General features: G+C 40.4%; 1 pseudogene; it reads right to left on the reverse strand.

Moving 5' to 3' along the window:
* The window catches only part of LOC114060610, an 81664-nt pseudogene that overhangs the window by 26246 nt on the left and 29590 nt on the right, over nt 1-25828 (reverse strand).

Below are 25828 nucleotides of genomic sequence, written 5' to 3' on the forward strand. Positions count from 1 at the left end.
GTGCGCAAAACTCACTTCTTTTGATTTCACGGGATGCCCCAGAAATGGAAAACACCACCAAAAGTCACTGTGGATTTATTATTCCTCCCTCAACATCAGGCAGAAAGTCTCATCCGTGAGCTGAAGGGATCTGTGTTACACTTGCTGTGGACCTTACGGCTGATTCGCGATGGACCTCACAGCAAGAATCAGAACCTCATATTAAGTACCAATCCACTGTCACTGCATGTCCAATACATGTAACAGGTGTGACAATCCCATGACAGTCTCATTCACACTCTAACTGGGACCTTGCACAGGAAAGAGAAGTGCCTTGTGACAGAAACCAGAGGAACACAACAGCTGCTTCAAAACTCACTATATCTGATCTACCTGTTCATGTCTCCAAACTTTCACCTTAAGGTTTTGACCAACTGCACCAAACCTTTCAAACTTCTTATAGATTTGTTTCTCTTAAAAATCTCACTACAGGAAAGTAATTTTTCTTGCCACTTCTGAATTATAATAAAAGCAAATCCTGTAGCTGCATCTATCTGACATTTATGGTACAACACTCACTTGTAAATTCAAACCATTTTCTTCTTACCATGCTGCAATTACAGTCAGTACATAATCTTGGTAGAACTCACCATTTTCATTTTGCATATTTGGGGGCAGAGGGAATCCAGCTTTAATTATTCATTAAACAAATGGGGCAATAGAGAAGCTGAGCCTGCAGTTTTCAGACATATCAGAAAATATAATTTCCTAGAGCCCAAAAACATTCCAGTGTAAAACATTTTGGGCTCATGGAAAGGTAATTGTAAAAATATACAGGCCCTGTGTAAACATTAAAGTATTTACGAGGTCCTTCAAGGATTTCAATCTGACAGATTGTTGGCTTGTCTTCACTATCCTTGTATTCATGCTTCTATTGTATATACTTGGTAATGAGGACTGCAGTAACTACCAATACATTTCCAAGTGCAGTAGGTCAGAAATGAGCTATTACTCAGCCTCCAGCCTTTTCTATCAAAGGAGAGTGGTGCTGGCCAGGTCTCCATGATCCCTCACCGTGGCCAGCTCCACACTTGCTCCCCATCCTGCAACTCCAAGCCTGGAGGGCACAGCACCAGCTCCAGCTCTCATCCTGGATATTTTAGGAAAGGGAAAGGTTTATTTTAGGTTAGAGGAAAGGTTATATCTGGTGCTATTTACTGTAGCATGGGAAACGCAATTTGTTTTATTTGTTCAGAGTCTGATCTAAAAATAAACAGGAATGCAACCAGAAACTTGGTCTTCTTTGTATGGTTTCACCAATCTAAATAAATAAAGTAATTTTGATTCATGTAGTACCTTAAAGTAGTAGCTTCATTAAACAGGCAAAATTAGAGCAGGTAAAAAACTGTCTTCTAGGCTTCTCATGAAAGTTTGCATTTATATAAGGCGTTTTGTTTAAGACATTGACAATACTTGGCAAGAGACACTGAAAGCCACATGAAGTATATAGGCACTTTTTTCCCTCCTGTAATTGAGAAGATTTAAAAGTGAATTGGTTTGGCCAAAGGAACACAAGAAAATGGGGCAGATCTAAAACCAGAACTCCTCCTGCTTCCCTCCATGTAGTCTTCCTCTTCCTGTCTCATCTGAATATTCATAATAATAAAGATTACCCTGTTTGCACATGACTTTTTTTCCTAAGAGACATTAGTCAGATTTGGACACCGAAATCACTTCATGCTAAATTTGAAATTTTGGGTGAAATTTAACAGTAGAAAAGTCTGAGAAAATAAGTGTCTCTAGTCTCTGAGGATTAAGGCTGAAAAGGCCCATTAGTTCATCTTTATAGATCATTCAGTATCACTGAGTGTTGCTTTTCCTCAAAATCATATACAGAGAGAAAATCAGATCTCCTGAAAACTACAAAGCAAGCTGGCATAAGCCTCCTGCCAGGTTGAGATCATGAAGGGAGACAGGCTAAACTGTCCCACAGAGAACTGTGGGAGTTGCTGCAGGGACAGTAGGGAGCTATAAGTCTTTTCACCCATCCCACACAGGCACCACCAATACCATCAACACTTAGAAAACAAGGCAAGGCTGTGCCACTGCTCTTCCATATACATAAAGTGGCACCTGGCTCTGCCATAGTATTTTTGTCAGGTGGTCATTTCCACTGTTTATGGTTCACACAGCTGCTTCTCCGGTAAAACTCAAAATCCAGTACAGGAGAATAGACAAAAAAAGGGACTAAAAATGGTTCTTTGCCATGTTTTCTTAAACCTGACGTAGAGGCAACTTAAAGCCCAAATGTGATTTTAATAAATCTAACCCACATCTCAACACCTTCCCTCCATCTTTTCTGTGGCAGCCAGGGTTTTCCCCAGACAAAGCATAGCCTTGTTACAGCAGCTCCCTTTTTCCTTTGTGCAGGCAGAACAGGATCCAGCTTCCACCACAAGCACTCTGCAATAGATGGGCTGGATGCCCTCTGATGCAAAAATATTGCCAAGTCCACCCTCTAATGATGTCTCTTGGGATGAAAGTGTCGAGCAGCCATGAAACACACCAGCTTCTCAAAGAGGCAAGACAGGATGTACCACACGGCGAGCTGTCTTTGAATGATCACTTGTGTCAGCAAGATGAGAAGGGAATCTTTTAGCATAGTAGTTGCTATCCTAGGCCCAAACCAAAAGTACCCTCCCCAAAGCCTGGTGATTTTCGAAATCCAAAGCCTCATTTAAAAAAAAAAAAAAAAAATCACTAATTACCCCCAAATTTTATTGCAGGCCAAACCAGGACCTTGGAACCCAAATAACCCTCAAACTTGGGTTGGCTCAAATTCTGGATCCAATGTCTGCGGTGTGGGCTAAGGCAAAACTAGAAGGGAGAAAGAAAAAAAAAAAAAATCAGCCTTACTCCATGGATCTTTAACAGGGCCACCTCTGATGCACTTTAGAAAAATATAATGAGACCACTATAATATATATTCCAGCCAAAATTCTTGGCTCCCAAAACCAGCTTTATATGGTATGCAATACAGAAACACCCAGGAGACGCTATAAGAACTTTGACAAGGCTAATATTAAGCTAGAACAAAACAGAACTACTGGCACCAACTCCACTCAGCTCTTAAGTAAACTTGTCCCATTAAAAAGTAGCCTCTAAGATATTTTCTCTCTGAAGTGTATAGTAGCTTATAAAAAGCAGGAAGGGTTGCCAAGTCATAGATGTGTTCAAGTACTCCTTACCCTCATTAAAGAACATTTCCTGGCAGCCAGCAGCTTTGAGTGTTCCAGAGAACCAGATTTTATAAGGGGGGGTGTTTACAGTGGTGTGCAATGTAGCTGGAAATCACAGTCCACTGTAGCAGCCCTGTACTAGATACAGCTGTGTTTGGAGCCTTATCACCCAGAGCACAGAATAAAACAGGCAGGGTGATCAATGAGGTTCCAAAAACATAATGAGTATTAAGAAAACAAATCTCAAGCCTTCCTGCTCCATAGGAAGCAGAGCATCCAGAGATGCCAGTGCCGAAACATAAATTAGGCAGTGAAATACCACTGAGGACCCAGGTCTCACTTCCACCAATTTTGTATATAACAGTATTTACAGAGATGGCTTCAGAGTCAGCATGTACATAATGTAGCTTCGTAATGTACCCACTGACTTCTACAGCAGTTAGGAGTTAAATTCTTTTGTGGAGCTGGTCCTTAATGCTGCCCCCACTTTGTTCATCTAACATCTATTTTCACTTCTCCATTCAGTGTCTAACACATCTTATGCCTGGGGATGTTATCCAGACATGTAAGAGGAATCAACAAAACTATAATATACAGAAGGTCCTTCCATTCTTAACATCAATGAAGAACTGGGAAAGAGAAGATTCACACTTTCTCCCTTAACAGTACAAGTGCTGAGGACATAAAAACGTGTTCTCTTGGGTCTCTCATTTTTCCTCTCTGCACTGTTTTCCAAAGACTTTTCAGTTTCAGTTGAAAAAGTATCCCAATTTATGTGGCATTTCTATGCCATTTAAGCAAGCTGTTAGTTATCTGAATCTTTCGTTCTGCATACACAAATGCAATTTATCACCTGTTTATAAATACATGCTAGCTACCAGTTCCCACACAGTTGACCCCTGTCCTGTTATGATTTGGGGAATCCAGCAACTCACAGTTTATACATTTTGTGATCTTTCAGGATAATACTGAACAGAGAGGATGAAAAACCTGGCACAAACATAACTGTGTCACCTAACGCTTTCCCAGAGCAAACCCTCAACCAAGCTGACGGGACCACAGAAGGAGGACAGTCTGTGCGAAACGACATCTGGGCATAGGCATTTGAAGATAAAAATACTCCCAAAGTGTAGCAAATAAATGTAACATAAAAACAGCAGAGCCTCATATACACTGTGTGGTCACTGTGAGATAAAAGAAAGACTAAAGAAGCAAACAGGCAGGCTCCCATAGTATCTTATTAGCTGCAGGATCAGTCAGAGAGAAAAAAATGAGAAATCTTGGTTTGCAGAAAAAACACACAGAAAGAAAAGCCATTTCCAGGCACCTTTCTGTAGAATTTCTGCTGAGGAACTTCTGTTCAAGTTTCAAGGATGCTCAGAAAAGTGATGAGGAAAGAGAAATAAGGAAACATGTAAAGACACTAATTTTTTTTTAACTGTCTTGTTTAATCTGTGTATTTCTCATGCAAGGTAAAGCAACAGGATCTTGGGTTTGGAATTCTTAGAAAGACTGCATGTTAGGCTTCATAATTAATTTGAATTATGACAGCTTTCACTTTAAGAGGCAGACTATACATCCAGAGTTCCCTTGAGTTGATATTCAGGGTTTGGGATGGCCAGTCTATAAGAGATCAAGGGATCAGACCAAATCCCAGAGGTCTGAGATGGCTGAATGGTGAAGCTGAATGTGTTTGAGAGGATAACAAGGTAACAGAGTATCCAAGAAGTACGCTGGAGAGACCAGTGACATAGAATCATAGAAGCATTTGGGCTGGAAGCAACCTTAAAGATCATCGAGTTTCAACCCTTCTGCCATGGGCAGGGACATCTTTCACAAGACCAGGTTGCTCAAAGCTCCATCTGACCTTACTCACTTATATCCAACTTAACCTCTCCTCTTTTAATTTAAAACTGTTGCCACTTATCATATCACTACAGGTTCTGATAAAAAGTCTTTCTCCATTTTTCCTATAAGCCCCCTTTAAGTATTGAAAAGTTGTAATAAAGTCTCCCCAGAGTCTTTTTTTCCAGGCTGAACAACAACTTTTTCAGCATTTCTTCACAGGAGAGGTGCTCCAGCCATCTGATCATTTTTGTGGACCTCCTCTGACCCACTCAAATAGATCCATGTCTTTCTTGTACTGAGGACCCCAGAGCTGGATCCAGTGTGCCAGGTGGGGTCTTTAAAGGATAGAGTAAAGGGAGAGGACCACCTTCCTCAACCTGTTGGTCACACTTCTTTTCGTGCAGCCCTGGATACAATTGGCTTTCTGGGCTGCAAATACACACAGCCAGCTCATACCTAATTTTTTGTCTACCAATATCCCCATTTCTGGAAGACTGCTCTTAGTCCATTCATTACCTTTCTTGTAGTGATCCTGGTGATTGCCCCAATGCAGAGGCAAGACCTTGCTGAATTTCATGAGGCTCAAAACGGCCCACTCCTCCAGGCGGTCAAGGTCCCTGTGGATGGCCTCCTTTCCCTCAAGCACATGAATGGCACTACTCCGCTTTGTGCCATCCACAAACTTGCTGAGGGTACAATCCCACTGTCTATGTCATTAATAAGGACTCTGAACAGTACCAGTCCCAGTATGGACTCCTGAGAGTCACCACTTGTTACTGATCTCCATTTGGACATTGAGCCACTGTTTGCAACTCTTTGGATGCAGCCAAACAGCTAATTCCTTATCCATCAAACATTCCATCCAACAACTCCCTACCTCTCCAAATTAGTTAAAAGTCCCTTCAATACAGGACTCTATCGAAGACCTTACAGAAGTCCAAGTAGATGATATCCATAGCTCTTCCCTTGTCCACTAATGCAGTCACTCTATCGTAGAAGGCCACTAGATGAATCAAGTACAATTTGCCCTTTGTGAAGCCATATTGGTGTCTAAAATCACTTCCCTATCTTCCAAATGCCTTGACATAGCTTTTAACAGGACCTGTTCCATGATCTTACCGGGCACAAAGGTGAGGCTGGATGGTTGGTAGCTGCTGGGGTCTGCCATTTTATCCTTTTTTAAAGGAAGACTTCACCTGACCGTCATGACATTTTAAATATGATGAAGAGCAGCTTATCAACTGCATCTGCTACTTCAGATATGTATCAGCCTATTCAGACTATGTCTAAGAGGATTTAGATTAACCTTGGCAGTCTGTAAAGTATCCAGCTATAAAATCTTTACCAAGTTGTGATACTACATATTTTCCTTTAGAGTATTGGCATAGTCTGATGAAGTTGTCAAGAAACTTTCTTTAATGTGCTTGAAGAGAAAGAATAAAGGAGTGGGAGGAAAATAAAATTATATATATATATATACATACACACACACACATACATACACATATATGTATGTATATATGTCGCTCAAGTAAATAGGACCTCACTCTGGACCAGGAAAGCAGTTATAATTCTTTCTATGGGCTTGTCATCTAATGGGGAACTTTATGGCTTCTTCCCCTCTGTTTTATCTGCCATGGTACATATAGAAATCATCCATAATGTCACAGATTGTTTTTATTTCCTCCTACCGCATTGCTGGCAATCTTTCCTCTCATTATAAATACAGTTAGATTATACCCACCATTCAATATGTCTGTTAAAAACTTTCAGATATGGCCACATTTTAAAGAAAATGTGGACAGAGTCAGCAATATTTTCTTCTTCTAAAGGGTCATTTGAATCTAAGAGACTGTCCAGTAGACCTCAGTACTGGGAGAAAAGAGAGTTGAAGTGTCCTGCTTTGGCTATGGATATATACTATTCAAATATATACTTGAAGAGAAAGGGAGTCTCTTTTGCTCTACATATCACACCATGAGGAAGTTGTTCAGGATCCTTTTAGTCCTTTTCTCCCTAAGCTCCAGGTTTCAGAAAACCCGTACAGCCTCTGTGACGAACATAACACAGAAAATTTGCAGATCAGCAACACGAGAGACCTCACCATTTGATCCTGTAATGAACAGAAGATACCACATCCAAGTAGGGAATGCATTTCAGCTTCAGGAGAGAACTGTACGGGGATATGCTGAACAAGTCACTAACCACCTTGGCCACTGTGACAGGCAGCACTTTCAGTAGCAAGGACTGGACATCATTTGTGATCTCTACCTAAGAGAAACTTAAAAAACAGAACAAAGGACTTTACTTTTTTTTTCATATACCTGGACATGAAGGCAATGGTTACACAGGACTGCATTCTTTCACAAGGGAATGGGAAGCAATTCAGTCCACTGAAAGGGAAAGGGTGATCCCCCCTCCTTTCCACCAGAGAGTCTTGGCTGGTGCAGTAACAGCTCCCCCTCCCATCCCTATCATCTTGAAGTGCAACACTTGCATTAAAACTCACATCTGATTCCCATATTTCAGGTGGCTTGTGATAATTTTGATGTATCAGAGAAGAGTAAGTAGAGATGGAGTAGCCAGATTGCTTAAAATAGCTTGGCATTGTGACAAATACTAAAAAAATGCTAACAAATCCAAATACTTTTTCTTTTTTGCTGAGGTCAGGAGATACAAAATTGTTTTCCCATACTTCTGCTTCCTGACAGAACAAGCTCCTTGTACAAACACTGTCTTGAAGGATGCCAGAAATGGGATGAAACAGCTTTCAACAGAAGTCCAGCTCAGGAGATGAAGCAGCAGGAACATCAGTTCCCATGCAGAGCAACATTTGGCAGTACAAGGCATGGTGCAGGCATCCCTTTCCCTATGATCACAAGTCCATGAATTGGCACTGGAGCACAGGTTGTAGAAAATAATATGCACAAATGCCAGTATCCCACCTAAAACATCCTTCCTAAGTATACTTGTCCTTTCTCCCTGTGTAGTGAGGGTATAGTCAGATGAATGGAAAAGTATGTAGCATGTTTTAGAACTTTATTCTCCTCGAGCTAATTGTTTTACCTCCCTGGTTCGATACAACCACCCTAACTAAGCGCAAAGGTAGACGAAGTTCACCTGACCTACTACTGTAAATGTCTAACAGGTGTGGTAGCAGGGACTTAACAAAGTACACCAGTAAAACTGCCTTTGAATAAGGGATTCAGAGTGAATCCTCCGACACAAAATAGAGCAATGTGAATGCAGGTAATGTTTATGCCCAACTCACAATAAAGTCAAACATTTTTTGTGGTGAAAATGACTGAACAGAAATATTCTCTTTAAAATACCTTACTAAGGCTTTTTAGGAAAAAACTGCTCTCTCCGTTCATATCCCACTATTTCCTCTATCATTGCGTCCTATTAAAAAGCTACATTCTTTAGCAATTACCCTGGGACTAAATGCAAACTTTCCTCATAAGACTAAGAGGCTTTTGAACAGAATTTTTACTCCAATTCAGACAAAGTGAATCACAGCACATGGCCATTTAATAGACCTCATTAGTTTGAGATTGTTAAGTACTTCAAGTATCTACATTCAAAGAATGCCAATAAACACATTTCTTCACGATAAGCTGCAGCAAATTTATCCAGACTTACATTTTCTCCCTCCTTCTGTCTCTGTTCTGGGTTTGGAAAGATAACATTCAGGATGATTTACAGCATATCCCAACAAGGGGCTCATATGGCATAGTTAGCCATGTACCACAGGGCCAGGCAACTGTCCTTTCTGCTTGGACACAGCCAGGGATTTCTAATAACACCACAGCATTCTTTGAATATCTCTTTAAACCTAGGATTCAACTGTTTTATTTAAAACAGGAACATGTCAGTTAAAACAAAAACAGCAACAGTGGGATTTTAAGAATTACTTCATCCTATCTGCTGCAACTCATTCACATAGATGGATACTCCTTTGTTGTGGATTCCTTCTAAGGTTTTTTAAAGTATCTTGCTACAGGGAACTCTTCCAGAATAAAACCAATATTAAAAATTAATATAAAAACACTCTAAAAAGCTATAAAAGCACTCTGAAACTCTAAATATAAAAACTCTTGAAACTTAAAAAACATTGTCTAAAACACACTCTATCTAAAAAACACTCTCAAGTGATTGTTTTAACCTCTACAAAGTATCTTCAGGACAGCAAAAACCAGCAAGAAACACAGTCTGGCTCTCCAGTCACCTCTTCTTGGTTTTTATCCCATTTTATCTCTTCCTCCTACTCTCGTATCCCCTACGAGGAACAGTCAAGCTGACCTGGCCCAGACCGTCATTCTTTATTGTTGGAAACACTCAGCAGCATCATACACCTGCAACTGAGAAACCTTCAGGCTTGTGCTGATTTTCCTCAGCCCTGCAGCCTTCCTGAGTGCCAGGATCTGGGGGCAGGATGGCTCCTCTTTACAAGAGCTCACGGAACGCTCAGAGCAAGTGCCTCTGGGTTCAGCACTGGACTTCACTTCCTCCAAGAGTTAATGCCTGTTGAGCAGAAATGCTGTTTATCTTTGGCAGGCTAGTATGGCTGAGGTCATTTTTAAAAAGACACGTTAAAAGCATTTTGAGCAATATCTTCTGTGTGTAAGTAAATTTAAACCTGGGCCAAAACTGAGCTGGTGGAGTTGGGCTGAACTCTCACTACAGATGGAAACTGGAGAGGCAACTTCTATGATAGGAAATTTTCTTGGAAATAGGCAATAGTGGAGTGAAAGTATAAAGCAAATCTGCAGATGACATAGAAATCAATTATATATTTGAAGCATAGGTATGAAAAAGAGATAAAATCATTTATAAAATTTCAAGAAAACTTTCCATGAAGATTTAACCCATTATGTGATCTTAAAGTGAAGTTGTGCACTAATTACAGATCAAGTTATTTATGAAGCCAAGCCTAATGAAAAAGTCTTACTTAAAAATTAACTTGATTTCACATCCAGGTACTCAGAGAGCTAGAGAAAAATCTTATTTCCTTCTTACGGGGGGTTCTCAAGTTGTGAGGGAACATTTAGTAGGCATAAAAGCATACCCAAAACTAGAATTAACTCGAGAAATCAAATAAGAAATGCTGGGGAAGGGAATTGCAACACAGAAAGAGTCACACACAAATGATGCAGTCACTCATATATTGAAAAGAAAAAGTATGCTGCTCTTAGTGCTGAAGAAGAACGAGGAATTTGTCAAAACCTGCAGCTAAAACCTCAGGCTACTAATGACAAGGATGACGGCAATTCAGCAGCAAAGTTCTCCTTATGGTATATTGACAAAAATCAAGAAAGAACAAGTTAATCCAAGAACTGTGATAGATTCAAGTCATCTTATATAAACATATGGACAGGCATGAACCTACACACACACACATATATGTGCTCTTCAGAAGGCTTTATTAGTATTCCTTGGTTAGAGAAGGGCCATCTGCTCCCTGCTGGGAGAGACAAAGCGCAGAGCCTCGGGACTCAGCTGCAGGAGGAAGTTCATGCTCGGTGAGTGTGGGTGTGAATTTACTGCATATTAGCTACTCTGCACTAACTGCCCATTTAGGTACCCTTGGTGCTTGGAAAGTGAAAAACAGCACACTTCACCTTCAAAAAGGACCCCACCTAACTCACACAAAAGTACTCTTAAAGCTAACCTGCACAAAAGCACTCTTAGTAGGTACTAGAATCATCAACCCAGGGAGTTATTGCCAAGTAACTAGCAGGCTGTAAATTTACACTGAAGCTCCCTGCATGCTAATTCTCCCAGCAGACAGGTCCTTGTGAGCCCAGAACAGCAGCCAAGCATGCCCAGCCACAGCCCAGGACTGTCAGGAGTCCAAGTGGTCTAGGGCTGCAAGCTTATGCAGCCTCTCCTCTAAAAATACCTATCGGTTCAAACCAGTTCCTAAAGAATCTCAGAAAGGAATAAGCTACACAGAGTGTTACAGAGGGAGAGATAAAATATGGGTGATATCAGCAGAGAAAGAAGGAGGGGAAGTTAGGGGCAGCCGTCAAATGCCTACAACTTTTCAGCCATTAAACGTGATGTTTCATTTATCAATGCTCATTCCAAGACTGCATTTTAGGGGCTGCAGTTTACTCCCTGTGCATATTGCCAGATTTTTTTTGTTGTTGTTCCTTTTGATCCTATGGGTGAGGCAGGCTGTGCCAAAAATGTCTTTGCCTTAGGCACCCATCTATGCAAAACCAGCAGCGCTAATAGGCACTGGAAGCACTCGGTGCTGACACTTCATACATCAGCAGCCTAGTAAATTGTACTTGTTTTTTTCAATATTCTCTCTATACACAAAATCTAGAAAAATGTCATTTACACACAGAGAGACCACAATTAATTTATCAGCACAGTTATTCAAACTTCTTTAAATATCTTCTTTGTCACCAGGGGCACTTTTCAACAACCCCTATGGTCCTTAGTTTCTCAGGCCTCCACATCATTATAATCTATTAGGCACCTTCATGTTAGCTCTGTTTTATTATATAACACATAATTATGCATTTCATTAACAGCATCAGCAGGCACAGTACATCAAAGGGAGAAAGGCAGCTGCTCAGGAAATTTAAAAAGATGCAGTTTACTTAAAGCTCACTGTTAAAAAACCTCCCCCAATTTCGGTTAAACTTCAACATGTTTCAGAGATTTTACTACATCTCAGAGAACAGTGTCCAAACAACCTCATTAGATGCAAGGCTGCTGATACAGTGAGTATTCTGTGAACTCTTCATATTTCCAATAATGCAAAAGAAAAAAAATCATCAACCAGCTACACAGTGCAAAATAATTTTCTTTCTTCTGCTTTCTTCTTCTCTTACTACTTGCAGCCTACAATGACAAATGTAGAAGTGAGGGCCTATCAAAAATAGGAAAAAATAAATTTGTTTTGTAGTCTAATTAATTTTTCAAGATTTGTTCAAATAGAAGAGCTGTCTGAACAAAGGAATAAACAATCTTCTTCCATTGCATGGTATAAAAACCATCACCCTTGAAAGAAGCAAACTCCCCAGAAGAAATAATTTTGTCGTTCTTCACGAGGTTACACACACTAAACTGAAAGGCCTGGAATTGAGAAAAAAATTGTGAAAAAAACAAGCAGCTGATGGACAAAGGTACGAGGCAGTATGTCTGAGAGCAAGTTTAAAAAGGAGGTGGATGGGAAGGGATATGAAATCTTGGTACTAACAGTCAGACCAAATTGTTTTGGAGTTGAGGCTGCAGCTGGCACAATACACCAGCTCTGAGCACAGTTTCCCAGTCTCCATGCCACCAGATTTTGTGGAAGAGTACACACGGCCCCAGGAAAGCACCTTTCATTTTTCTCACATGCAATCAAAACTTTCCTCGTTTGCAATTTTTGTTGCTATTGATTAAAGACACCAAGAAAAAATTGTTCATGGTCAACAGAACATTTCCAAAGGGTGGAGGGCTTGTAGCCAGCAGAAAACTTTTGATCATTCTTTTCCTGGAGCGAATGTGCACCAAGTTGCAAGCTAATCACTTGATGTAAAGAATGGAAGGAGACAACAATTCCCTATTCACACCAGTAAAAGAGCTGTTCATGCAGCTTTCTTGAGAACAGGAGTTTATGAAAGCAATGTCTCACAGAATTAAGTTATGTGTATTGTCACAGCCACTTCATAACAATGCAGATCTACATTTCAATTTCTTTAATCTCTGGATTATCATCTGCTGGCCCTCAGCAACCTGTGCGTTGGAACACTTGAGTCACTTTAATTGCCACTTAAAAATGTCCTGACAAATTATGAATTGAAATGCCTTTATCACAGTCCACTATTTCCATCTGGAATTATGCCAAAAGAGGCACCTTCTTCACATATCGATCCAGCTGAATACTCCCTTCCTGAACTTGCATTAATCTCTCCCCTTAAAACTAAGTGAAAAATACTCTTTTCCTGTGCACTTCACCTTTAAACAAATTCTTTATAGTCCCAGGACTACATTCATTACCTCAACTCACTTTACTGTGTCTTCTTATCACTCACCACCATCACCGCTGGAAATTTTTGGAAAAGTGGGATGCTGCAATACAGTAAACATAAATCTCCTAAAAAGGCACGACTGTCATGCTATCCCCAAAAAGTTATGCACTCAAGTTCCCTCACCCTGCTGAAAATGATTATTTCTTCCAGCCTGAGGCACACAAAGCTGTGCATCACACTCTACAAAGGGCGGCACACCCAGCGTAGGTTCACTGTGAGGACATGTGTCCTGCCAAACCCCAGTGCCAGGAGGATTGCACAATTAGTGGGATTCTTCCTCTTCCAGAGCTCTACCCTATTAACTATTCCAAACCTTTACAAGGAGTAGGCAGTCTCTAGTACCCTTGAGCTTAACTGCTGCCAAGAGAGAGCATGAAAAAAATCTTAGCACATGGCACATACTTTTTAAGCAAAGTAGTTCTAATTAAACACACTCGTGCACTACTTCTTAATTTACCTTAATTCCTAATATTAAGTGAGCTTTTATATTAAGTAAGTCCTAGTTTTCTCTGATGTGAATTTAAATATTTTTGTGAATTTTTCTGAAGCCAACCTGTGAGTTTTTCTGAAGCATTATGTTGATGATTTCCTTGTTAGAAGAGAGAACATTTTATTTTTTTTAGTTCCAAGACCTACTACAGCAGCAGGACATTGATTGCTATAGAGAACATAGAAATACCCAGCACAGCTAAGTAATCCCTGGAAATATATCAAACTTCTTTGAGCCTCAGTCCTTGGGAACTTGATGGAAAATGCTATGTAAATGTTTGATTTCTTGCTTTAGTCCCCCAAGGCCTATAAATACACCTGTTTTAACAGGTTGCGGCAATGGATGAAAGTGATATCGGAAACAGTATTCGTGATACCAGTGACTCTTGCCAGGTTCCCCTGGAAAGATATCTATCAGTGATTTCTTCTGTAATCTGGCTCTTCATCCTACATATGCAGCAGATACAAAACCCTGAAAGGAGGTTTCAAAGCTGTCTAAATCTGTGTTGGGAAGGTAACACTGGTGTGTGTTGTGTCAAGTGAACTTTCTATTAACAAAAAAAGGAGCATTGTGTATGTGTGTTGCTGAATATGCCCAAACATTCAGCAAGCTCACATATTAAATCTTTTCAAAACAAGCACTGTACTATATAATAACCCAACCAAGCAACCTTGGACTTTTTTAATGCACAGTATTGCAGAATGCTTTAAATTACGATTCATGAGCATTTTTTTAAAGTAAGATAGACAACTGCAGTGAATCCCTGTCATATTTAAGTGATGCAAAAACCATCATCTCCAGAATGACACCATTCTTATGGTCCCAGCTCCTGAGGTCTATAAAAGGCTGGAGAAGAAAGAGCCACTTGAATACAGACAGCTGCAGACTGGACAAGGGATGTACCGAGGCTATCTGATAAACACTCTATGCCACAGGCTGAGAACTTCATTTCAGCTCTAACTTCAGTAGGAGATTATACCTGAAATAAAAGAACAGAGAACTTACAAAATCTTGCTATTATCAAAACAAACACAGGTATTCATTCACTGAGCCTCCAGTTTCTTAAAGAAGTGCGTTACAAAATCTGAGGTTCTGAAACTGTTCCCCATCCCCTTCTCCATGAGAATAGTTTCACTTATTTCATTTTCCAGACAAGCTACTGCCAAAAAACACACAGTGCTCTTACCCCTGTTGGAGTAAATTCAACAGAAAATAGTAGGATCTAATGTATGTAACAGTTTGCTGATGATGCATTGTTACTCCAATTATTTTGGGATTAATTTGATTAAGACTAGCATCAGTACAACACTACTCTGTATCTCTCCTTCTTTGTTGTTGCAATCAGGTTCTGAAATTACATTAAACATACAATTTGAACACACCAGCTCCTTCTGACAGGCAGTGGAAGCAGAGCGAACACTTACCCTGCTAAGTTAGCTTGAAGATTTTGAAAAACTGTTTTGACTAGGGTTTAAACTCTTACTTATAAAAAAAATCAGGCAGCTTAGTAACAGAAAGTTAGGCCCTGTCAAAACAACTTCTGTGAACCATCTCAGGTGTAATCAAAAACAGTAAGTGAGCCCTAAACTATTTAAGCGTGATGGGCTGATCACGCTTAACAGCCTAGCACTGGGAAGAACCTGCCAAATTGATTTCCAAATAATTATGCACTTCCTCTGCCTGCTTTGAAGAAAACATGATGTGAAAAATCTTGAATACTACACTTTTTCCCCAGCTTCTGCAAAAGATTTTCCTTTCCACACCAAAATCAGATGGAAAAGCAGCCCTGTGGCATTCTCTCCTGGGGATTTAAAATGAAGACTGTGGCCATGGGGAGAATCCAAAAGCTAAATTCAGTACTGAGTAGTCCAGCTGGAGTAACAGTATTGAAAGCATTTAATTTTGAACCATTTTTAAGCATCTAAGGAGAGAAGAATTTGAACTTGGCTGTTGGGTGGGCACATAGGCATTCCTGCCCTTTTGGTAAGGACTCCATAACACATGCCTTATTAACCATCAGAGCAAAAAGTGCTCTCTGATCCAGATCATGTACATATTTACTCATTCTAAAGCGAGGGTCAAAATCTTCTCTCGTCTATGCCAATGTATCACAAGAGATGCTGACATGAGCTGCCATATATTTTCTGTACTGCATTTTCACATAGCAGTGGCTCTCCTGACAGAGAGAATGCTCCTTATCATTTTCTCTCCATGTTTGCCCCAGGAACCCAATGTCCCTTTCACGCCCTTCCATCTTGAGCAAGTCAGAGGAAGGCACGATCAGTAATCTCCCAAGGTCTGTGTTGCCAAAGTGTGCTGTGAGGATGTATTCATTTTTTACAGCCAGTTCTCTCCCTTGTCTTCATCTGTTCCCTCCCAAGTATTGCATACACTCTGCTAAACAAGTGGGAGAAAGGGAAAAGTATGACTCAAGTCTTCCAAATAAATTATCCTGACCAAGGGTCAGGCTGAGGAACAGGGTGAAATGGGAGCAGTATAACCAGAGTAATCTGAGGTCAACCTTCATGCTCGTTTGATCTGAAGTGCCAGACAACTCCACTCCAACTATTTCCACAGTCTATGCAACTTCATCCTTTCTCAAGTCAGACACTGCTGTTTCACAAGTTGCACTAGCAACTGCAGAAATCACATGCTGCTGCATAACTCACCAATGAACAACAGCCTGGGTGGCCACTGCCAGTTCGGGGTGTTGGTGAGGTGTTCCTCTAGAGATGCAAGAAAGCAGATCAGGTCTGACACTGCAAGTTTGCCTGAGACGCAGCCACCAGGCACTGAAGATTTTTTCTGTCATCACTCTTTCACATTTCAAAATGTGAAGAGCCATCATTATGACAGGTTCCACTGGGTACCATTTTTGCTCCACTTTTCTGCAATGCATCTACTTTTCCACATGCTTTCATTCTTCCCCTCAGTGCCTGCCTCCATTCAGTCTTGTTCATGAGAGCAGCACACCTTTCACCAGTGTTCATCACCACCATGTGTGCTCTGGACCCAGTCTTATTCCTCTTCCAAAAAACCCCAGAGGACACGATGAAACTGAAGCAACAAAACATGTTGTTCTGCCCATGTTAAGCAGAGGAGGGGCCATGGTCTTCCTTAGGGATTTACCTCTCACCTGAGAGAGGTAAATCTACAGTAGGAGCCTCCTTCCCACCAACAGACTGTGTCCAGCCCAGCAGCTGCTGGGTTGTGTAACCACTTGCTCCTGTTTCAGCAGAGTCCAATAATTAAATGGGGATCTCTGGCCCCAAGCCCCCATTCATTAGAACACCCGGTTACATGGGGTTTTAATTCAAAATGATTATAAAACCTTCAGACCGGAGGGGGGGGGGGGGGGGGGGAAGCGATAGGCTTATTGTGGCAGCTTTCGTCCCAGAGATAAATCATTTTCTCAAAATTTGGAAAAAAACACCCCTATTGGCAGCATTAGGAAGGTTTTAAAGTTAAAAATATAACAAGAATTAATGGTTTTCATGACAATGTAACTGAAAAATGTCTTTAATTTGGAAACAAATTAAATTTGGCAAAGAATTAGTACATAAGACAGCCCTATTGCATTTTGTACTTTAAAAAAATTGAAAACAGATAAGATACTGTGAATTAAAAATAACTTCTGCACATTAAATTCCCATGAACTTTCACTAAGGTTTGTGTTACATGTCCCAAATGTACAGTTGTATGTTGTAATACACTAAATCCCTTTATTTATAAAATACCTTTAAAGCTACTGAAAGCTAGAGCCAGAAAAATGACTATATAAAGATGCTATCTTCTCAAATTACAACTTAATTTCCAATGTGTGTATTTAAAACAGAGATGCGGTCTCAGTTTCAATATTTCAGATGCGTAACTGAACTTTCTAAAAGTTCAATGCCAATTGAATCCATGTTGAATTCAGTTGTGTCTGTTTATTTTACCAATAAAACCTGGCACCAAAGCTGACACAGCTATATTAGAGAGAGAGCTGGATTCTCTTCTAATTTAGGAATTACCTACAGGCTAACCAACCATCCCACACTTGTAATTCTTTTTTACAGATGATGAATACAGGAATCAGAGGGGACTTGTTCTGACTTTCTTGGGTTGGGTTCACAAGGCTTCCACCCAGAAAGAAAAATGGGGGTTCTTTGGCCTTTCCCTAGAAGCGTACATTTCTTATGGAATGTTCCACTGACCTGACAAATTGCTTATCATCCCTATAGGGCAGTATCTTTTAGGTTAAAACCCGAGAAACTTTCATTTGGAATGCTATATTGTCATCTATTGCAAATTTTAAATTTGGATTTGCCTTGGCCTCTCAGATTAAACTACACCTCCCACGACGCACCATGTATTTCCCCCTCCTTCCTCGAACATACCAAGAAAGTTTCTTTACTGTTTCATGGGAAACATTTCATTCCTTAAAGGAAAATGTTAACATGAAACAAAAAAGTTTTATAGCAAGACATTTTAAATATTTTTTCTTTATTTCTGTTTTTCAGATGTTCAGCTTTTTGATGAAACATCCAAGGTTTTTGTAAAAAAAAATCTGAAGGCCTCATTTTCAGACAAAAATAGAGGAGAAGCAAACTTTTTGAAATCATTTTAGGTGGTGGTGAGAAAACAAGCTCTTGCAGACTACCATGTCTACCATAGTCACTCCAACCACGAAGGTATTTTATTGTATTTGACCATAAAATCATAATAATCTTATTCGACCATGAGATATTTCATAAGAACAAGAAATTCACGTATTTCAAAACAGCCTGTTCGGCCTGTTCTATGCCAAAAGCATACTCAGCACTCAGAGAAATATTCTCCTCACACCACACCAAACCATAATCCTTATCAAGGAAAAGATCGCACTTTGGATGGCACTGTGAGTCTCGAAGGAAACTGCCTTCTCTTCAAGTAGCCAGATCTAACACCATGTTTTATTCCCCAAAAACAAGACTGGTTTCTTTTAAGACCAGAAGGAACAATTAAATAATTTAACTTGACATCTTTCAAAATATCCTGCTTCCTGTAATTACTCATGCCATAAGACCTGCCCTGAAAAGCTGTCGTGGACCAAGATCCAATAGTCTCCATATTCTGAAGCTCACAGTGCAACTGAGTAGCAGCTCAAGCCTGTCACTTTGGGGTCAGCTGCTACTCCATTTAGAAAGAACATCAGGTTCTGATGAACCAGCTTTGTGCCAGCACTCACTTTGTCCACTTCATAATTTACCAAAAAAAAAAAAGTATGACAAACTAGGTGGAAATTACAAATTACAGAAAGACACATACAGTCCAGTTGGTGTTTTAAAGTCAGATATTTAAGGGGTATTTTCACTGTTTCCTTTACGGAATCACAGAATAGTTTGTGTTGGAAGGGACCTTAAAGACCATCTAGTTCCAACCCCTTCACCATGGGCAGGAAGACCTTCCACTAGACAGGATTGCTCATCTCCCCATCCAATCTGGCCTTGTCCCTTCTCTTCAGAGCAAGATCTAAGAAGACAGCAAGCACATGAATAAGTGTCACATAAGGCATAGTTTTCACCTTAAAAACACATAGGCATAGTTTGCACCAGTGAAAACCTTTTGCACCTCTGCCAGCTCTGCCAGAGCACCTCCTGGAGTAACACCCAGCTCCCTTCACAGGCTCTCCCCATTGCCCACACAACAGTCACGGGCACTTGTATACCAGAGGGGGACAAACCATTTCATGCTGTGAGCTGCTTTAATCCTTAGTTTCCAGCTCAAGGAGAGGAGAGGAGGGAAAAGCAGGAGGCCGAGGCAGCAGAAACAGCCCCCACCCAAATGGATGTGGAGGCTGCTCAAGGCAAAAGGGCGCTGTGTTTCACACAGCAAGGAATAATGAGGTCTACCTTCCCAGGCAGACCTTCCCCTGCTAGCAGCCAAGTATAACAGTGAGAGTTAATGGGGGCAGCAGGCAGGCTGGAACCAAGAACTGAAGATATGTCACTCCTGTTCTGACAGAAATGCAAAATATCACAGGAAAAGCATTTCACTGGGCAACCCGGCCTTTCTACTAAAACACTCTCTGCTTCTTAAACAACCAAGACCCAAACACAGCAGCTGCCAATCCAGTCCATGGCTCTCCACCACTACAGAAGAGGAAGCTGAAGTGAAAAAGAACACTACTCCCAGCATGCTGAAAGGCAGCTATCCAGACTTTTGCTGGTATCCCACTGATCAAGAAGAAATCATAGAATTTACACCCATTAACATTTACATTTAATCCAAAACTGATACATATCACAATTTTGTTTCCCAATTAATGTAGAATTTATCCATCTTCACCTCTAGATTAGAGGTATCATCCATTAGATCAGGCCTCACTCAAAAGAAATTTGATTTAAATCAATGACAATTCCTGCCCCCCCTGTTCTTTAGAAGGAACAGAGAAAAGCAATGCCATGAGCAGCCAGGATTGTTTTCACTGTTTGATCTTCAATCACCAAGAAGGTAAATTCAGAATTTATATTCGTGTCAGCATTTTTGAAAACATCCTTCGTGCTTGTGTCATCATTTCTGCAAATGGTTTCAAATGCAGTATCTTGCATCCTACAACCACCGAGCAACACAGCTCTCTTGTGGAAAACTTCCACTGGTGCCAGGCAGATTTAACATCTATTTTAGAAGTCTATTTCTCTAACATCTTGTATCGCCGTTCTTGTTTTCTTATAACTTCTCTCTGGTTATCTGGATTGGGCGGTATTCTCATATCACATCTGTAAAACAAGGTGTGTCTGTCATATCTACAGCCCCTATCTAAGGGCCCACAGCTATGCTCTACCAAAACTTCCTGTGAATGGACTTAAGCTTCTCGAGAGTTAGCTTCTCAGAGAAAATGAGAAGGGTAACCTCAGGATTTGCAAGAATACATCCTGCCTATAATTTCAGGTAAGTACATTTCACCTAAAATAGAAATACTGAAGGAACACGCAGACAGAGGAGAGGTTAGGATTTAGTTGTTAGTACCTGCTGATACAGCTATTTTATTGCACTTATTCAAGATGACCTGTAATGCTGCTGTGAAGCATGTCTGAAGTATACATTACAAGCGAGGTATTCAAATTATGAAAAAAATGTTCATTTTTGTTTCTTAATGGAATGTGTATAACAAATACACTAGATTTCCTAACTATAGGACAGTTGTCACTTAAAACAGTGTAGTTTATTATACACAGTGCTCTGCCAGCATACCTGTCTTGACAAAGGCATTGATGAACAGAAAGCACAAACAAACCTCATGTCTGAGCCTTCAATGCCATCTTAAGAACCAGAAGATTTTACATACAGCTCATTATTTCTGCCATATTGCAGACTCAGACAGACACCAACAAGCAACTTTTCATTACATTCTGAAGCCCCATCAGATGGTCATATTAATTCAGGACCGATATGATGCCCATTAGCACAACCCATTCATTCACAGCTGCCACACCCACCATTAGCAAGAGACTCTGGGACAGATGGATTTAATCCCCTAAGGAGAATTCCCTTTGGTTTATATAACAACGTTGCATTTCCCTTTCCAAATCCTAAGGAAAACTGTCTTTCTCCTTTAGTCTACGTCTTTCAAAAGCCTGGTATTTCAATATTTCACACTCAGGCGAGTGTTTTGAGCTTAAACCTTTTCAGAATTAATTGCATTTCTCATGTCCATCGGAAGAGATTTCTTGAAGAAATAATTTAGGCCAATAAACTGATATTCTGCTTTAATTCTGTTTGAACAGAACAGGCAAGAAAGGAGGTTATTTTCTGTCATATGTAAGAGAAAGAAAGACAGTTCATGGGACAAAGGATCCAAACTGGTGTAATTCAAGCTTCTTTCACCTTGCACAGAGGGGCATCAACAGTACTGTACAAGAACACTAATTCTAGGCTAGCCTAGTATATAGAATATTATATATACATATATATATATATATATATATATAATATATAGAACACTAATACTGGGCTAGCTTTCCTCTGTAACACTTGTAAGGCATGGTTATTGAGAAGCAAAAGGAATTATAAAAATACAGAATTAGCCAGAGAGCAAACACAGTGTAGGAATATGCTATTCCTCTTCCACATCTAGAGCACCCCACAGCCTGCAAGCTCAGAACACATGGCACTTAAGAGATGTGGGAGACAGAAAGCTGTGGGAAGGCAAGTCATAAGGCTATTCCTTGTACTTGCCAAAGAAAATGTCACCACATCTACTGTTTGCCACAAAGAGCTGAGGATGAGGGTCAAGTGTCAGCATGGGGGGTAGAAACTGGTAGCCAAGAAAGAAGAGGTGGGCAGATGCCTGTGGGGTCTGCCATGAGAAAAAAAAAAAAAAAAGGCATCTTACAAACCTGTTCACTACAAATCCCACATTCATAACTGTTTCCAAATGGAAGGCTGTGAAAAGCCAAAGCAAACATTCTCAATTCTTTTTGAACCCATCACACAATATAGGAAAAATATGTGCATTTTATGGTTTGAGGGCACAACCTTTTAATTATGTGTTTGCATTGTCATGTCCAAGACCTTTTTTCTCCTCAAAAATTAATATTTCCTCAAGCGATGCAGCTATTTATCTTGGATGAACATGAATTGAAACAGAATCTGCCTCTGCAGAGAGAGGCACAGAAGGGTTAGAACATGACACCTAGGGGAATTCAGAACACACTGCAACACAATCCTCATCATTTTTCCAGCCCCTTTTCAACTCAATTTCCTCCAGTTCTCTTAACAGTTTCCAGCTATTGTTTTGCATGTGCTGTATGTGCATGACCACAGAGGCACTTGTAAACGGAGTACAAGTGCAGGTAATGGCGCAGGTAGGGAGAAACTGAAGCAAATAAAACGCAGGAATTTTCTCTGTAGTAGAGCTGAATGAAAAGCAGTTCTGTCATCCAAGAGCAGCAAGTGTTCTGGCACATAATCACCTCTCACTTCTCTGTGATAAAGCTCAGCCTCATGAGCTAAGGAAGATGTCAATCAACTGCTTCTGCCACTAACAACTTATAGGTGCAGAAAGACCGCAAAGTAATGGTTCACAAAGGATATTTAAATTAAAATATATTGAGCCATTGCAAGAAAATTCAGGCCTACTTTGGAAGAGACATTACATTTAGGCATAATTGGGGCTCTCAAAAAACTTACATCTAGTGTTCAAGCATCAACTTTCCCCCCTTCAAGTCTTACACACTTGAAGGCCAACAATTGGCCAAAAATTCATACAGTAACGTCTAAAGGATGCATAACACCAAGGACAAAAGCAGAAATACCAGAGTCCACTTTTACTTAATGGATAAGTAAGTGCTAAAGCACCAAGAAGATATTGAAGGAGGACTGTTTCTACAATTAATCTAATTATTATTTCACAATAGAAAAGTTTTTATAAACATACAACGCCTTTCAAGATAGAATGTAAAAACACAAACAAACCAAAACCAAAACAAAAACAAAAAAGCAAACAAAACTTCCTAAACAATTTACACAACCTACCACTAACGTGGACCCAACTTGGTGTGAGTGCCAATAAACAGCTGTTTAATCAAACACTGTGCAACAGTGTACTAGGAGGGAAAATCTGGGCTTAGTCACTCCGTGTGAATTCTGACATCTGCAAAGATTTTAATGAGATCCTTCTGGGCAAAGCCAGGTGGGTAGCCAAGTCTGGGTTTAGTCATGGGTGAAATTTCCACACACACTAATACTCACAGGCCTTGAATGTCCTGCCGTGGAAGGATGAAAATTTCCCCCTTGTGACCTCAGCTTCACTTCTCTGTTGACTAAGCTGAATTGCAGCTGTGCCTCACAACTCACCATCCCCAGGTGTTGCAATCAAGGAGAGCAAAGAACATCCTCTCTAGGAGTATTATGTGTAAATACTTTAGCTTCCAGAAGTTTGCCTGGAAATTATTGTAGTACAGACTCAAGATGCTCTGTTACAACAGGAGGGGACCAGGAAACAGAAATATGAAATGTGTTCCAAATGAATCTCAAAATTTTGAAATCTATGAGACATAACTTGACCAGAAAGACCTGTGAGGCTTACCATTAGATCACTTGCCTATACTACTGTAAGTCCTTCACTTACTCCATTCAGAAATCCATATTCAACCCCAGCATTAAAAGATACATTGTACAAGACCCCCATACCTCATTGAAGTAATTCACAAGGCAAGCAGCGTGATCTACTATTGTTTTCTAACCCAGAAGAAACATCCCTTTTCTTGTTGGTAAACCACTGATGGCATTATCATTTCTGTAACCTCAAAAAATTTTAAAATAGGAGACAGATTTCTCAGTCAAAGTGGAGACAGATTTCTCAGTCAAAGTGTTATTTTCAAACTTACACTTCACAGGTAAAAGTTCCAAGGAAAAAAAAAAACAAAAAAAAACCAAAATAAAACACAACCTTTTCAGGCAATCTAGAAACATCCAGGCCAATAATTTATTTCTCTCTGGTTCAATGTGCATGGGACAGCATTTCATTTAGCTGCAGCAGCAAAAGCACAACTCAACCTTGGCCACAAAAATACCTGAAAACTCAACATCCTTACCATTATCACAGTGACAGAGATGGTAAGTCCTGATACACCACTGAAAAAGGAGGCAGTTTCAATGGCAGTAAGAAACTTGGATGAATCCATGTTTCATATTCATTGGTTTGAACACCAAAAATGGAAACAAGGATCAATCCCACTATCCTGACATACAAAGCTCCTGTGTACCTGTACACAAGAAGGAGAAGAGCAATCCTCTTGACAGTGGTGGTGTTTCCTAGAAATGCTTCTAATATTCTGCTGATCCCAGATTAATTTTGACAACTTCTGTAGCGACTCCTTTCCCACAACCTTCCTTAGTATGGTCATTTACTTAGTGCCAATCAGCTACCACAAAGCTGCCAGATTTACTGTACTTTGAAGGAAAAAGGACAAACAGTGTGTCTGTCTTAATGGCCTTCAAAGCCAAATGAGAATTGACCTTATAGCAATAGTCAAAACTATAGGTCACAGATACACACACTGGGCTATTTCAGTTTATAAGGCCGTACTTCTAGAGCTCTAGCCTGATATAATTTCTTAAAATTAAGTCTATCTGCACTCCATAAACCTGGCAAGTAAATTACAGCCATGTAACAAATGGGCAAAAAGAGTAATAGCTATTAATGATCTGCTCAAAACTAACCAGGAATGAAGCTGTGAAGAGAACCCAGGAGTCCTCAAAACAACCTACACTGAAGAGGTAAACCAAAATGTAGCACAGTTGGGCAGGTAATTGCTGATGTGATACACAAAATTTCATTCTATATGCAAGGAATTAAATATATAGATTCAAGTGTCAGACAATGAACCAGATTTTTAAATTCACTTTCCAGAAATGAGGAATTACTATTATTTATACAATAGCCATACATAAATGATTTTTTTTTTTGATTGTGCATGGGGGGAATTACCTCAAATGGCAGAGTGCTTGCTTAGCATGCAAATTAGTAGCAGGATCAATGCCCACATTCTCCAGTGTCATGTTTGATGTATGCACAGGGGAATGAGAGGCTGGAAAGCGACCTGGTGGTCCTGGTCGATGGCAAGTTGAATATGAGTCAGCAGTGCCCTGGCAGCCAGGAGGACCAGCCATGTCAGGGGGGCATCAGGCAAAGCATCACCAGACACTTGCTCTGCTCTGCACTAGTGTGGCCTCATCTGGAATACTGTGTGCAGTTTTGGGCACCACAAGACAAAAAAGATATTAAGCCATTAGAGAAGGTCTGAAGGAGGGCAACAAAGATGATGAAAGGCCTTGAGGGGAAGCCGTATGGGGAGCAGCTGAGGTCACTTGGTCTGTTCAACCTGGAGGAGACTGAGGGGAGACCTCATTGCAGTCTACAACTTCCTAATGTGGGGAAGAGGAGGGGCAGGCACTGATCTCTTCTCTGTGGTGATCAGTGACAGGACCTCAGGGAACGGGAGTTTTAGGTTGGATAGTCGAAAAGGGTTTTTCAGCCAGCAGGTGGTTGGACCCTGGAACAGGCTCACTAGGGAAGTGGTCACGGCACCAAACCTGTCAGAGTTCAAGAAGCATTTGGACAATGCTCTCAGGCACATGGTGTGAATTCTCAGGGCTGTCCTATGTGGGGCCAGGAGGTGGACTTTGATGATCTTAGTGGGTCCCTTCCAATTCAGGATATTCTATGACTCTATGATTTGAGGAGTATCCTCTTGCACCATTACACAACTTTT

Source organism: Empidonax traillii, unplaced genomic scaffold (assembly GCF_003031625.1).
Source record: "Empidonax traillii isolate 1590-97213 ecotype Southwest subspecies unplaced genomic scaffold, ASM303162v1 scaffold281:size1424471, whole genome shotgun sequence".
NCBI classification, from domain to species: Eukaryota; Metazoa; Chordata; class Aves; order Passeriformes; family Tyrannidae; genus Empidonax; species Empidonax traillii.